This window comes from Lactuca sativa, chromosome 8, assembly GCF_002870075.4.
Source record: "Lactuca sativa cultivar Salinas chromosome 8, Lsat_Salinas_v11, whole genome shotgun sequence".
NCBI classification, from domain to species: Eukaryota; Viridiplantae; Streptophyta; class Magnoliopsida; order Asterales; family Asteraceae; genus Lactuca; species Lactuca sativa.
The window spans coordinates 145,486,966-145,504,588 of record NC_056630.2 but is presented as its reverse complement, the minus strand read 5'-3'; positions in this window follow the sequence as shown (position 1 = coordinate 145,504,588).

Below are 17,623 nucleotides of genomic sequence, written 5' to 3'. Positions count from 1 at the left end.
ACTAACATGATGATTATTAGCATAACTCTTATGCTCCCACTAGCTTTGACATGTACTCAGAAATCAGCTGGACTTCTAGAAATCAGTCCTTCATTGACTTTCTTACCAAAGCTCAGATTTCTGATACTAATTTGTTTTGATAAGACTTTATCAAAATCATACACCTTCCCTTAGATAGCACACTTGTGTGTCTAAACAATTATGAAGAGGTATGCCGTAATCATAATGGTTAGACCTTTTTGCCACTTCTCACAAGTCCAGGTTAGTGTGCCGGTAAACCACACACGCTCCACTAACGACTTTGAGAATGCAAATATCACAATTGCTATCTAGCTAAAATCTACTTAGTGAAAGTGTTTCCTCACCATCATTTTCATGAATCGGAGAGAAAACTTATGACACTTAGATTTAATGGTGTATGTGTTCTTATCCATGTGAATTGTCAAAACCATAGTCACAAGACAAGGATAATGACAAATCCAAACTCATATGGATTGAACTCAATCTTAACTTCTTGCCACCTAGCAGCTCAAGGTCCTGCCATTGCTTCCAAGTTGTTGTGCAACAAATTGAGAACTCTAAGAACTCATATGCAAAGCCAACTTTAACTGGAATGGGCACAGAATATGTTAACACGATAGGTTATAAACCTCAAGTCGTGTGCTAGTGAAGAACTTCAGGTTCTCTTCTTGATTAGTTCTTGAGACTTTCAAGACCTTTAAGACTCCCACTGTCCTCTTGACCTGTAAGACTCCCTTGTCAAACATCCAAGAGATAGTGCGGATTCTAATCAAGATAAACACTTCTCACAATTGGCCTAAGTTGGTCTTTGTTTTATCCAAAACATCACAACTTATCAATTTCAAATGTACAAGAGTAGAAAACTTTTACTCTTACATTTAACAAGTGTTTTAAACCTTCTTTAAGACATGTCACTCAAATTAAAATCTTGGAGTATGACTCTAAGACTTGCAGTATGACTCATCTTCTTGATTTAACCATTTCAGCAATTCAAGATCCCTCTTCTTAGTCATAAGAATGCACTAAGATTTCCTTAGAGAACTAATTTTGATATGGTTTCTTAATCATTAAGATGATCACAAAACTGATACTAAAGTACTCTCCCATCTTTTCAGATTTGAGAAACTTTTATCCTTCTGCCTAAGTTGATTCTTCTTATTCGCTCTGCCATACATTGGAACCTTTTCCAATGTCTCAGAGTTATACTTAAGCTTGTAAGTATAATCATATTTACTGAGCTTTAGTAAACTATGACGAATAGTCTTATCAAACTTTTGTGGTGGACTTAATCAATGCACAAGAATGTGTACTCGATCCCTTAGTCCTTTACTTGACTCACACATCCATGTGACCGAGTAATTAGTCTTAATTTTTCCAAAACTTGAAAGTTCTCATTCATCATGATATACAACTTGCATGATTCCAAGTTTCTATCCAACTGAAACTTGGGTGATGAGAACCTTTCCTTATTTGGTAAATTTAGACATTACCACAAATGAAAGAATCAATTTCATACTTCCACTCTTGCTATTAATGGAATCTTATAAGCAACAATTTTCCTCAAATGCCATTGTAAGGATATTTTAAAATAAACAAAATCAAAAAATTTCCTTTTATTTTAAAACTTTGCGGAAAAACTTATCCTTACAATCCATATGAAAACTTGTTGTTATCTATTCCTAAGCAATATCTCATAACTCCTAAGAAGTAGCTCAAGAATCCGATCTTCAAACTATGCGATAGAAACCCATCTACGCCATCAGATTCAGCATATTCTTTCTTTAAGTTTCTTCACTTTTCTTTGATTCTTAAAACATCACCATGTGACCCAGTCACATCATGTATCAGGAATCTTAGAATAGAAACTTAACAGAGTTAGATAGTGGACTTTACCTGAAGTAGAGTCAAACTTATTGACTTTAACATCCTTAGGTAAATTTGGCAGCTTCGCAACCAATGCCCCTTCCTTTGGCAATATAAACATATGGACCCTTTGATAATGGTACACGAGACTATCACAGACTTAGCTTTTCTCTTTACCATTTGGTCAACCGAGTTGACTATGGCCGATCCCTTTCCACTGGGAAGAGAGAGCTTTACTAGATATCATTGTCAATGTCCATGAAGTTTAGGAAGTTGATCTTAGCAAATAGATAAGATCATTAAGGGTCTTGTCATAGTCTGTTTCATAGGTGTCCCAAAGGAACTCACTATGTGACTTAGAAAGTGATTGAACCACCAACTTTCTCAAGACTTTGACACCCAACTCTCCCGGCTTGTCAATATGTGACTACATCTCCAAGACGTGACCACACCTAGACCTTGCCTTGCCAATAGGGCCTGAGTGACCTTAAACTTTTTCAAGAACTTGTGGGTTAGGGAGAATAATTGGAGGAGGTGAATGAAGTATGATTACCAAGGGACATCATCTTCATTTAGGAAAGCTTGTTTCAAGAGATTTGGGAAGATCATAAATGTCTAAACCAGACATCTTTTGGGAGACATTCAAGATAGTTGAATTTTAAAGTCCTTAATATGACACCCAATATGAAATATTAAGGCTAGGACCTAACAAACTATTTTATAACTTAGAAGAGGGATGCCGTAATCCAAGCTATAAAATATTTGAAGGTAGGTGAATGACGATTCACCAATTTCCACCAAGATAAACGAAATGTATTATTAGGTTTTAATTGGATTTGAAACTCCTAGATCTTTGAGATTCATTGAACTGTTCAATGGCATGTTTCAATCTCGAGTGTGCCCTTCAGGTTTTGTGACTGGGATGCCGAGGATCACAAAACAAGGTGTGAAGTAACCATGCAAATCACTTGGTACCCTTAATAAATTACCCCTCAATCGATGTGCCGGTTAACCACACACGCTCCATCGATACTATGATAAATATTAAGTCACCCTTTACCTACCTTGTTAAGTCCAAGTTAGTGTGCCGGTTAACCACACACGCTCCACTAACGACTTAGACAAAGTGTAAAGTGTAATTTCATGGATTAGCACCTTATTCACATTTTCCTAAGTAACTAAGATTGGGTATTATTAAGAGTTTAGTTACTTAGTATTATCATTAATACTTTTAATGAAGGGAGAATTCTAGTCCTGTCAAACCCGTTCGGCTAACGACCCTCCACCAGTCAAGCAAGCGGTGGGTGAGAGTGGACACCCATTAAGTTGCCATTTTATAGGCAACAACCTTATACCCACCTTATAGACCGGCTTCGTGAATGAGGTGTACTAGCGGTAAGACTGACTTTACTCTTATACATATATATATTATTAACTTATAATATTATAGAGTATAAGGATTGAATTTTAACTTTTAAAATTCTAAGGGCTAACTTGGAATTAAAGTATTCATAAGGAAAACTTTTCAAATTCCAAAACTTGAGGGCAAGTTTTGAAACTATTCAAAACTAATTAATTCCATAACTTATGTGTTTAAAGTAGTTTTAATCCAAAAACTCTTCAAGTTCCATAACTTGAGGACAAGTTATGGAAGACTTTAAAATAATAAAAGAACTAACTTTTCCTTTATTTTATAACTTATGGATTTAATTATGGTTACATATTTTTCTTTAATGAAGTGACTCTTGAACTTCCATAACTTGAGGACAAGTTATGGAGTCATAAAAATTATTCAATGACACAAGACTCTTCATTTTGTAACCATTGCCAACTTTTATGAATTTTATGAGTCTTTAATGTGACTCTTCATTTAACTTGAGGACAAGTTACACAAACACATTTTATACTCAACTCTTAGATTAAAATGGATTGAAAACAACTATTTCAATTAACTTTTCTATTAATCTAAGCAACTCATAAGTACAAGATAATTCAAATCAAACTTTTTCATGTAATTAGTCTAAACCTTAAACTAATACAAAACATGAATCTATTGACAATTATCTTTGAAAATGGATTAGCATGAACATTACCACATCAAAAACAAGTTTATAAGTTCAAAAACAACTTACGGTAATGTTCCTAGTCCATTTCTAGCCAAAAAAGTCGAGTTTATGCTGTCTGGAGGTCCAACTCGTCGAGTGCATGAACCAACTCGGCGAGTTGGATCGATTTGATCACTTTTTAGGCATGGACTCGCCGAGTCTCCTGATGGACTCGCCGAGTCTGATGATCAGACAACACCAAATTCGTTTTTCTCAGCTTCTATTGCAGGTATAACAAGAAAACAAGCCTAGGCTCTGATACCACTGTTGGGTTTTGAGCATTCTAACACTCCTAAGTGTACATGCAACCCTAAATACCTTGGATCTATGTTTTCTCTATTATACATGAAAATAAGATATTCCAAGGTATTATCCTAATCTAACATACAAAACAATGAGTGTAACAAGATAGAATACATACCTCTTTGATGTAGAAAGTCTTCATGAAGCTTGAGTGCCTAGTGCCCCAAGTGTGACACCTCAAATGGAATCACAATCACCAAAACACTTAGAATAACTTGATAGAATTCTACAACTCATGAAATCGGCTAGCCCTTTCACTTCACACACTCGTGGCCGATTTTGGTCAAGAATAAGATGCTTATATAGTTAGGGTTACACCATGTAAACCCTAATTGACATGGCCTTTCATTTCCATGATCCATGGGTACAAATACACCATGGAGCATCCATGGACCATCCTATGGGTTTTAGCCCAACTTGATTATCCATGGAGCATTAGCCCACTATACAAGTATGGATGATTTACACAATCAACCCATATATTTAATTAGTCTTCTTTTGATCACTTAATTAATCCTAGATTAATTCTTGATCAATACTAATTAAATAATCTTATTATTCTTATTATTAATATACTAGAACTTATAATATATTAATAACCATAAGTGTCTTATTTCTCTCATTATAGTCTATCCAAGTGCATGATGGTATGCAACCCAAATGGACCATGCCGGGTCGGGTCAAGTCTTACCAATTATAGTTATGGACTTAGACATTAATCCAACACTCACATCATCATTGCTCAATTGTATGTTGATGATATCATTTTTTTTATCTACTGATGAAAAGATAAGTCCTGAGTTTGCTGAGGTTAAGGCCAAGAAATTTGAAATGAGTATTATGGGTGAACTAACTTTCTTTTGAGGTTTGCAGGTCAAACAACTCACTGATGGAATCTTTTTCTGTCAATCTAAATACATTAAAGACATACTGGACAAGTTTGGTTTTTCTGATATCAAACGAACAAGGATTCCATTGTCTTTATCAACTTCTATCTCCGCTGATCCAACTGGAACTGATGTGAATGCAACCCTGTATTGTGGCATGATAGGATCACTTCTATATCTTACTACCAGCCACCCTGACATTATGGTTGCCACCATATTGTGTGCTCGATATCAAGCCTTTCTTAAGGAATCTCATCTTCTCGCTGTAAAAAGAATCTTTGGTTACATGAAACATACACCCAATATTAGGTTATGGTATCCTCGTGATTCTGAGTTCAAGCTGGTAGGATACATTGACTCGTATCATCGTGGGTGTGGCATTGATCAAAAAGGTACTTCAGGAGGAAATCAAATGCTGGGAAACAGACCGGTGAGTTGGTCCAACAAGAAGCATACATCAGTGTTGGGTTTTGAGCATTCTAACACTCCTACGGTGTACATGCAACCCTATAAACCTTGGATCTATATTTTCTCTATTATACATGCAAATAAGAACTTTCCAAGGCTTTAATCCTAACTAGCATATTATGAAGTTCTTATACTACAAAGTACTAGTTAGATGACATACCTTTTGATGTAGCTTGATGTCTTCAAGCTTTAAGAGCTTAGCCCCAATAGTGTGGAAGCCTCAAATGGAATCACAAATCACCAAAACACCTTGGAAGACTTTAGAGAATATGAATACTTGGTTCTCTCTAGTGAAATCGGCTAGCCCTTCTTAGTGTACCCACACTAGTGCCAATTTCACCAACCAAGGACATCTTTATATAGTATGGATACTAGGGTTAAACCCATGACCTTTCATTTCATATGATCCATGGGTTAAACGCTCCATGGACTATCCATGAAAGCTTAGCCCAACCTAAATGAACTTGGCCCATTCCATATATATAAGAGTCCATATTTAATTAGTTCATTTTGAGCACTTAATTAATTATAAATTAATTCTTGATCAATACTAATTAAATAATATGATTCCGTATTAATATATTAGAACTTATAATATATTAATATTAATCATAAATATACTATTCTCAAAAGACTATCCATATTAATTGTGTCGGTGAAGTGCAACCCAAATGGACCATGCCGGGTCGGGTCAAGTACATACCAAATATAGTTATGGACTTAGACATTAATCCAACAGTCTCCCACTTGGATAAGTCTAAAACTATTATTGAGTATGACTTCAAAACCTAACTGGAAATCATAGCTCTTAAAGCTGCTGTCGAACTCTGATCTTGTCAACGAACTTGTCCATTAGATAAGGGATCATATATTCCTCCATTCTAGATATCATATGGACTGAGACATGGATTATAATCATTCTCTCTATCCATTTGTTGTTTCCTGATTTCCGATTCATGACGACTGACTGATTGAACAAATCAAATCAGTCTCGGCTTGGCCAAGCACTCACATGTGTTATCATTAAATCATCGAGGGGCCCACAGATATCGCTTTTATCCCGAAGGTAAAAGGAATGGATAAACTTCGACTCATATGGCTTGTTCTGCTACTTGTTGAAACATACACAAAGGCACGTTTTATAACACCGAGTTACCGAATGCGTTTTCGTGCAATCAATGTACAACCAACTCATAGTAACAACTCATATCTCTAGGTTTGAATAATATAAGATATTATCGTCTCATGATCACTCGTGATAAAATCCATGAAGTGATTCCAATGTGCGCGGGTTGAATCCAATACTCAGAACTTATGAGCACTCATGAGTGTTTTAGCACAACTTTGTCCACCAACTTGGACCTCTACAAGCCAACCCATGACAGTCTTGATTCATATCTACTTCCAACATATGACCGACTGTGGATGGTTTGAATAACTTAGTCATTCCGGAAGAATAACCTAGCTTATTCTGGAAGTCAAAACATGCAAAATGAAACACAATAATAATAGAATCTAATATGGTCTCAGAACTTATGAATATAAATAAAACACCTTTTATTTATCACCATATGATTATTCATTGTATAATGTTTCAACTATCAACTTTATTCTTGAATTTAAACCAACAGTTGTCCCATTCTCCAAGCATGTACACTATGTTTTCTAAACACTAGTCATGCCACACACCAAGTATGCATACTGTGTTTGTCTATGATCTTTACTTTGTGAACTAGATCAAGTGAACATAACTTCAATGATTCTCTTTTCACACTCCCAAATCCTTACTGCAAATGCAAGAATTCCAAATTCAATCCATTTACTGAAATCTGTTAGATTCTAAACTTATTGATACTCTTGTAACGATTATGCACAAACTCACAAAGACTTGGCAACAATCATTACAGAGTATTCCAAAGGAGATCAACTCCTTGGAAACATCCTTCTTGCATTAAGTTTCCTAATCATACAGATTGAATACTTTCTAACTTTGAAGAATTTCCATATTCCATTTTGACTATCACTTCTGAACAAGAGTTGCCTCTTTCCAGAATATGTCAATATGGTCCTTCCACCAATTAACACTATACTTCCAATTGTCCTTGACCAACCAATCTTTGGTAAACCTTAGATTGTCCTCGACAATTGTTTAATCCTTTTAGTCATATCCAATTCTAGACCTTTTCCCTTCTTAATGCCCCAAGCATTTGGAAAATTGTAGAAAGGATGAATATAGCACATGTAATCGATCCTATATCCGAAGCATATGGGACACGATTCATGACGTCTCACATAAAGACTAAACCAATCTTTTGCTATAATATTTTCATTTCTATTTGCCAATTTCTCATAATTCAGATTATGAAAAGGGATGCCGTAATCATAATCGAATTTTAGAACGCAAATAATGGACCCATATACAGAATTTCCTTATGTTGAGCCATTCCAACATGAAATTCATATATATATATATATATATATATATATATATATATATATATATATATATATATATATATATATATATATATATATATCCTTGACTAAATACGATTAAAACCTCAATCTAAGCTTTTTAGATTTGAGATGAAGTATAATTTCCTCTCCCTTAATTATAGCAAAACAACTCTTTCCCAATTGAAACTTTTGTTTTCTATAATTAACATTGCTAGCTTGCAACCTTTATCATAATTATCATGGTCCCACTAACATGATGATTATTAGCATAACACTTATGCTCCCACTAGCTTTGACATGTACCCAGAAATCAACTGGACTTCTAGAAATCAATACTTTATTGACTTTCTTACCAAAGTTCAGATTTCTGATACTGGATTGCCTTGATAAGACTTTATCAAAATCATACACCTCTCTTAGATAGCTCACAAGTGTGTCTAAACAATTTCAGAACTATGAAAAGGGATGCCGTAATCATAGTCTAATTTGTTTAGACCTTTTACCATTTTTCATAAGTCAATGTTAGTGTGCTGGTTAACCACGCACGCTCCACTAACGACTTTGAGAACTGCAAATATCACAATTGCTATCTACTTAAAATCTACTTAGTGAAAGAGTTTCCTTATCATCATTTCCATGAATCGAAGAGAAACCTTATGACACTTAGATTTTATGGTGTAACTGTTCCTATCCATGTGAATTTGTCAAAACCATAATCACAAGACTAGGTTAGTGACAAATCCTAACTCATATGGATTGAACTTGTGCAATCTTATCTTCTTGCCACCTGGCAGCTCAAGGGCCTGCCATTGCTTCCAAGTGGCTATCCAAACAATTGAGAACAGGTAGAACTCAAATGTATAGCCAACTTAACTGGAATGGGCACATAAATGTCAACACAATAGGTTATCAACCTCAAGTTGTGTGCTAGTGAAGAACTTCAGGTTTTATTCTTGATTAGTTCTTGAGACTTTCAAGACCTTTAAGACTTCCACTCTCCTCTTGACATATAAGACTTTCTTGTCAGACATTCAAGAGATAGTGTGGATCCTAATCAAGACAAACACTTCACACAATTGGCCTAAGTTGGTCTTTGTTTTATCCAAAACATCACAACTTACCAATTTCAAATGTCCAAGAGTAGAAAAATTTTACTCTTACATTTGACAAGTGTTTTAAACCTTCTTTAAGATATGACACTCAAATTACAATCTTGGAGTATGACTCTAAGACTTGTATTGGAACGAAGTATGACTCATCTTCTTGATTTAACCATTTCAACAATTCAAGATTCCTCTTCTTAGTCATAAGAATGCACTAAGATTCCTTAGAGAATTAATTGTGCTATGGTTTCTTAATCGTTAAGATGATCACAAAACTGATACTAAAGTACTCTCCCATCTTTTCGGATTTAAGAAACTTTTATCTTTCTGCCTAAGTTGATTCTTCTTATTCGCTCTGCCTTACATTGGAACCTTTTCCAATGTCTCTGAATTACACTTAAGCTTGTAAGTATAATCATATTTACTGAGCTTTAGTAAACTATGACGAATAGTCTTATCGATCTTCTGTGGTGGACTTAATCAATGCACAAGAATGTGTACTCGATCCCTTAGTCCATTACTTGTCTCACACATCCATGTGAACAAGTAATTAGTCTTAATTTTCCAATACTTGAAAGTTCTCATTCATCATGCTATACAACTTGCATGATTCCAAGTTTCTATTCAGCTAAAACTTGGGTGATGAGAATCTTTCCTTATTTGGTAAATTTAGACACTACCACAAATGAAAGAATCAAATTCATATTTCCAATATTGCTATCAATGGAATCATACAAACAACATCTTTTTTTTTTCCAAATGCCATTGTAAGGATATTTTAAAATAAATAAAAATTAAAAACTTTTCTTTTATTTTAAAACTTTGTAGAAAAACTAATCCTTACAATGCAGATGTATATGAAAACTTGTTGTCATCTATTCCTAAGCAATCTATCATAACTCTTAAGCACATGCTCAAAATTCTGATCACCGAACCATGCGATCCATCTTCGCGATCAAAATCAACATATACTTCCTTTAAGTTTCTTTAATTTTCTTTGATTCTTAAAACATCAACATCTGACCCAGCCACATCATGTAATAAGAATCTCCAAGTAGGGACTTAATAGAGTTAGACAATGGAATTTACCTGAAACAAAGTCAAACTTATTGACTTTACCATCCTTAGGTAAGTTTGGCAGCTTCATAACCAAAGCCCCTTCCTTTGGCAATAGAAATATATGGACCCTTAGGTAATAGTACATGGGACTATCTCAGACTTAGCCTTTCTCTTTACCATTTGGTCAACCAAGTTGACTATGGCCAATCCCTTTCCATTGGGAAGAGAATGCATTTCTTGATTTCCTGTGTCACTATTGTCTTTGTCCATAAAGTTTTGGGAAGTTGATCTCCTAATCAAATTTGCTTTACTAGTACACTAAATTATTTTTGATTTAGCAGCACCAAGCAAATAGATAAGATCATTAAGGGTCTTGTCATAGTCTATTTCATAGGAGTCCCAAAGGGACTCACTATGTGACTTAGAAAGTGATTGAATCACTAACTTTCTCAAGACTTTGGCACTCAACTCTCCCGGCTTGTCAGCATGTGACTTCATCTCCAAGATGTGATCACACCAAGACCTTGCCTTGCCAATAGGGCTTGAGTGACCTTGAACTTGTGGGTTACGGAGAATAATTGGAGGAGGTGGAGGAAGTGAAGTTCCAAGATATTTGGGAAGATCATAGATGTCTGAACTTGACATCTCTTGGGAGATATTCAAGATAGTTGATTTAAAGTCCTTAATATAACACCCAATTATGAAATATTAAGGCTAGGACCCAACAAACTATTTTATATCTTGGAAGAGGGATGCCGTAATCCAAGCTATAGAATATTTGAAGGTAGGTGAATGACGATTCACCAATTTCCACCATGAAAAACGAAATAATTAATTAGGTTTTAATTGGATTTGAAATTCCTAGATATTTGAGATTCATTGAAATTTCAATGGCATGTTTCAATCTCGAGTGTGCCCTTCAGGTTTTGTGACTGGGATGCCGAGGATCACAAAACAAGGTGTGAAGTAACCATGCAAATTACTTGGTACCCTTAAGTGTTTACCCCTCAATCGATGTGCCGGTTAACCACACATGTGTTGGATTAGTGTCTAAGTCCATAACTATTTTGGTATGTACTTGACCCGATGGTGCATGGTCCTTTTGGGTTGCCTTCACCAAAGCAACTTGATTGGAGAAATAAATAGAGAGAGAGGTTATTATGATTTATTAATATGTTATAAGAATAATATATTAAAGGAGAAATCATATTTGTTTAATTAATATTGGTCAATAATTAATTAAGAATTAATTTTGTGATCAAGTGTAATTAATTAAACTAGAGGGGCTGATTTGTAATTATGTGATAGTTACAAAATAAGGTAAGGATTATCTTATAAATATGGTGGACGAATTTAAGGTTGGAAAGCCTTAGAATTCGAGTATGCTAAGGATTCAAGGATTATCTTATTGGTTGCTTAATGGATAATCAACTAGATAAGGATAATGACTGAAACCCTATCTCTACACCTATATAAACAACCCCAAGGTCATGAATTCGTGTATCCCTTCCCAAGAGGTCCTAAGGACGAATTCTAACCTCCCTCCTCTCTCTTTATACCTTCTCCACTTGCTTATGGTGTTTGTAAGCCATTAGAGGAGTGGCACTTGTGACTCTCTGCTTTCCAAGGTCAATTCAAGGAGGAATTGGATTGTTATTGCTACATAACAATCAAGGTATGTTCTTAGACCTATTTACATGTGAATTCTGATTTCCATATGCTAGAATTAGGGTTCAAAGTCTTGGATTCAAAGTATGTACAATAGAGAAACCTAGATCCGAGCTTTAGGGTTTGTATGAGCACATAGGATGTCTTATGACCAAAAACCCATCAGTGGTATCAGAGCCATGATTGGTTTCTATTGTATTGATGCTTGATGTAACTGAAAATCGTGTTTTGGCCTCACTGTTCAACCTGACTCGGCGAGTCACTCTTGGACTCGGCGAGTCAGCCTTACTCGGCGAGTTCCAGAGGGTGACTCGGCGAGTCGGTGCGTCAGACAGTGCTTATCTCGGGATTTCTTGCTGTTTTTGCATTGGGATAATTACCTTATCATGTTAGATTAATATTAATCCGATTATATGATATATTTGACTATAATTTTAATCTAATTGAAGATATTTATCAATTAATAGGATAATTGTTTCCTTATAAGATAATTGATTAATTATTTTAAGTAAATTGATAAATTATTTTGCAAGAAATCATCAAATATGGATAATTATGTGATTAAATGTTAATTTGAATTATTTGTTATTTGATCCTTGTTGTTGTGAAAAGATTCATATTTGGGCCTTTAGGTTTTATAATTTAAAATTTGAACCCCAAAAAGTTTTGTTGTTTTGAAATTTAAATAGTTGAAACCCTAATGTTTTGAAAAAGGTTTCAAAACTTGCCCTCAAGTTTTGGAATTTAAATTTTGATTAAATAGTTTAATTTTGATGCATATTTAAATTCTAAACCCTAATGTGTTGAAATGTTTCAAAACTTGCCCTCAAGTTTTGGAATTTAAAAGTTGATTAAAAGTTTAATTAGGAATGTTAAATTCTAAAACCCTAGCATAGTTTTGAAAAAGTTCAAATCACACCCTTATGGTTTTATTAATTAATTAAGGTGTATAATTAAAAGAAGTTTAATAAATCCATAAAAGTTTAGGTCTACAATTTAATTGAATTAAAAGTATAATTGTTAAATTAGACCACCTAGTATTTTAAAAGTATAAAAATACACCCTATACTATATATAACATTAAAGGTCTAACATTATATATATGTATGAGTAAAAGTCAGTCTTACCGTTAGTAGGCCTCATTCACGAAGCTGATCTATAAGGGGTGTTTAAGGAAGTTGCCTATAAAATGACGATTGAATGGGTATCCACTCTTACCTACCGCACTCTTGACCAGTGGAGGGTCGTTAGCCGAACGGGTAGGATAGGACGAAACCTTCCTTTATAAGTATAATGAAGTATAAAAGTAACTAAATGTTTTCATATAATTCCCAATCTTAGTTACTTAGGCAAAAGTGAATTGATGCAATTCCATGAAATTACACTTTGTGCCCTTGCGAAGACGTTAGTGGAGCGTGTGTGGTTAACCGGCACACTAAATGGGTCTAAGCAAAGGTAGCAAAGGGTGACTCAATGTTTGTCATAGTTCGGTGGAGCGTGTGTGGTTTACCGGCACATGGAATAGGCGACCGTAACATGTGAGGGCACCATGTAAGTTTGCATGGTTATTCACACCCGCTTTGTGATCCTCGGCATCCCAGTCACAAACAAGAGGGGCATATCGAGACTTAAACATGCCATTGAAATGTTCAATGAATCTCAAAGGATCTAGGAGTTTTCATAGATTTAAAACTTAAATTCAATTTTCGTTTTTCATGGTGGAAATTAGTGAATCGTCATTCACTTACCTTCAAATGTTCTGCAATTTGGGTTACGGCATCCGTCTCCCGAGTTGTAAAATATTGTGTTGGGTCCTAGCCTTGGAATTTCATTTGGGTGATTTACCAAGGACTCAATCAATCAACTAACTTGAATTCGTTTTCTCCCGTTTTGTAGATGTCAAAGTTCGACAACTATGGTATTCCCAAATCCCGTGGAACAAGCATTCCACATGAAGATGATATTCCACGATTCGATCGAGGATCAAGAAATCATGCTTCACTTCCTCATCCTCCTCCAATTATTCTCCCTAACCCACAAGATTGTAAAATTGAAAGGTTCAATATCACTCAAGCCCTTTTGGCAAGTAAACATAAAGAAGGAAAGTCGGTGTGTGCACACGTCCTAGGGATGAAGTCGCGCATTGATAGACTAAGAATGATGGGATCCGTTGTTAGTGAAGAGATGGCTGTTGATTGGGTTCTTCAGTCACTTCCCAACTCATATAGTGAGTTCGTAAGAGAGTACTATATGATGAACCACAACGTGACCCTTATAGATCTCACCTATATGCTTCTTGCTGCCGAATCAGCAATGGTTTGGCGCAATAGAAAAGCAAAGTTGATTGGTGAATCTGCCTTCAAGACCTCTATGGATATAGACAATGGCAATGAAAGACATGCAATGATCAAAAAGTTTGATCATAAGAGAAAGGCGATGTCTGAAGTAGTTCCATGTGTTGTTCCAAAAGAGTCAATTTGCTTTTATTGCCAAGAGAAGGGGCATTGGAGACGAAGTTGCCCTAATTACCTAAGAGATCTAAGAGATGGGAGAGTCAAAGGTATGACTGCGCTTTAGGTAAAAATCCACTATCTAACTCCATTAAGTTCCTACTCATTGATTCTTAATACATGATGTAATAAGATTACATTTGAGTGTTTTGTAGGGTCGGTGAAAAGAAAGGAAGCTTGCTAAGAGAGCAAGATGAATCTAATCACAAGAGATGGATCTCGATCGCATGGACTTGAAGATTAGATTTTGAGCTTAGAAAGTTATGATAGAGTTGTTAGAAATTTTCTTTTGTACATAGTTTTCAATGGATTTTGCATTGTAAGGACAAATTTTTTCCGCTGCTTTTATAAATAAAATAAATTTTCGTTTGACTTATTTATTTATTTCCTTGCAATGAAATCGTTATGAAAATTGGTGTTTGCATATTTATACAACAAATGGATATGATTCTTATTTATGGTGTTTATGGAAAAGTCGAGAATTTACCAAATAGGGAGAGTTTCTCATCGCCCAAGTTTCATTTGGACAGAAACTTGGAATCATGCAACGTGGATGCACGATGAATGAGAAATTTCGTATTTGGAAATTAGACTGATTCATTGACAAAGTGTCAAGTGAAGGACTAAAAGATCGAGCACACAATGTTGCGTGTTGATCAAGTCCACCATAAGAGTAACAATGATATTCGTCATGATTTACTAAAGGTTTAGTAAATATGATTATACTTACAAGATTAAGTGTAATTCTGAATTGATTAAAGGGTTTAGATCAATAGCAGAACGAATAAGAAGAATCAAGTAGGCAGAAAGATAAAAGTTTCTCCACTCTAAGAAGATGGGAGAGTACCTTTTATGCTTTATGATAGGTCTTAATGATTAAGAACCATATCTCAATTGATCCTCTAAGTGAGTCTTGGTACAATTGTATGTCCAAGAAGAGGAATCAAAGATTGAATAAATGGTCAAATCAAGAAGTCAATCATACTTCGTTCCAAAACAAGTCTTAGAGTTAAGATTGTGGCAATGAGGTAAGTTGTGATGTCTTGGATAAGACAAAGATCAACTAGGACCAATTTATGAAGAGTTTTGATAAAAGCTACACTAACTCTTGAATATTTGTTTGTCAAGAAATGTTTTTGACAAGAGAATCTTATATGTCAAGGAGTCAGTGGGAGTCTTAATGGTCTTGAAAGGTTTCAAGAACAAATCAAATAAACCTTATCGATCATCACTAGCACACGAGTTGAGGTTTACAACCTATCGTGTTGACATTATTTTGATTCTGTGCCAATCCAATCGAGTTAATTATGCATGTGAGTTCTATGAGTTCTCATTTTGAACGCATAAAAGGCAAAGCACCTTAATCAATGAAAGGTACATTGATAGGAAAGGGTGAGCTGCTTAACTACTTGGAAGACATGGTGGGCAGCTGTGCTACAATAAATGCAAGAAATCGAGATCAAGAAAGTTCGATCCATAAGAGTTTGAATTTGTCGTAAACTTTGGTTTTGACAAATTCACATGGATAGGAACAAATACACCGCTCAAATCTAAGTGTCATAAGATTTCTTCCTTCATGAAAATGATTGTGAGGAAATGCTTTCACTAAGGAAGATTTTAAGAAGATAGTGATTGTAAAATTGCATTCTCGAATTCGATTATGGTTACGACATCCCTTTCCATGATTCGAATTGTGAGGTTTGGCAATTAGTCTTAATCGTTTAGACACACATATAAACTATCTAAGGAAAATGTGTATAAGTTCAACAAGCATTGATAAAAGATTATCAAAGCACTAAGTATTAGAAACATGAACTTAAGAAATTCAATAAGTATTGTTTTTCTAGAAGTTAAGTTGTTTATGAATACATGTCGAAGCTAGTGGGAGCATAAGTGTTATGTTTTATAATAATCATCAAGATAGTGGGAGCATAAAAGTTATGATTATATGATTATTAAGGAAAGTATTGCAAGGTTAGCAACATTAATTATAGAAAACAAGAGTCATACTTTGCAAAGTCGCAATAGTTGAAGAGTTGTTTTGCTATAATTAAGGGAGAGAATATTATGCTTCATTTCAAATCTAAAGGTTTAGGTTGAGAAATGTTAATAAAATTTAGTCAAAGGTACATAGTGTGTTCTTAAAATTTCGATTATGATTACGACATCCCTCTTCACAATTCGAATTTTGAGAACATAGCAAATAAAACATTGTGCGTCGTGTCCAATACGCTTCGGGTATAGGATCGATTGCAAATGCTTTAATGTTTGACCATTCTAAAATTTTCCAAATGTCGAGCACATTTAGAGGGAAAAAGGACTAGAATCGGTTTAGACTAAAATAATTAAACAACTATCAAAGGACAATCCAAGTTCGACAAGGATTGGTCGCTTGTGAGTAGTTGGAAGTATAGTATTGGAAAATATGGAAATGTTTCCATATTGGATGGACCATATCGGCATCATTACGAATAGATAAGATTCTATTAAGAATGAGTTGTCATATGGAACATATGGAAGTGTGTTCATATTGGGAATTGAATATTGAGAAATCTATGACTAGATTAGAAACTTCTATGCAAAAGGATGTTCAAAGAATGTACTTTGAGTGAGAGACATCACGTTTATAGAATTGTCTTGTAACAATCTCCAATAGAGGAATTTGTAACATCATTGGCAAAAGTCTTTGTGACTTTGGTGCAGTGACATTACGAAAGGATCGTTGCATAGAATGTTAGAATCTAGCATATTCTATAAGTAGCAAGAATTTGATATTCTTTCACTTATAAAAAAGGATTTGGAGTTGTGAAATGAGAATGATTGGAAATGTGTTCAATGTGATCTATTTCACAAAGTAAGAACCATAGGTAAACATTGTGTGCATGCTAGGAGCATGGGACAAGTGTTGTAATTCAAGTAAGAAGTTGATTACCCGAAACTACAATTAATGAGTAATCAATATGGTGATAAATAAAAGGAGTTTTATTTATACTCAAAGGTTTGAGGCCATATGAGATTCGTATTATTCTTGTGTTTCACATTTGCATGTTTTGACTTCCAGAATAATTGAGTTTATTAAGAATAATCGAATTATTCAAACGGGCCACAGTCATTCATATGTTGGAAGTAGATATGAATGAAGACTGTCGTGAATTGGTGTGTGGAGTGTCTAAAAGAGT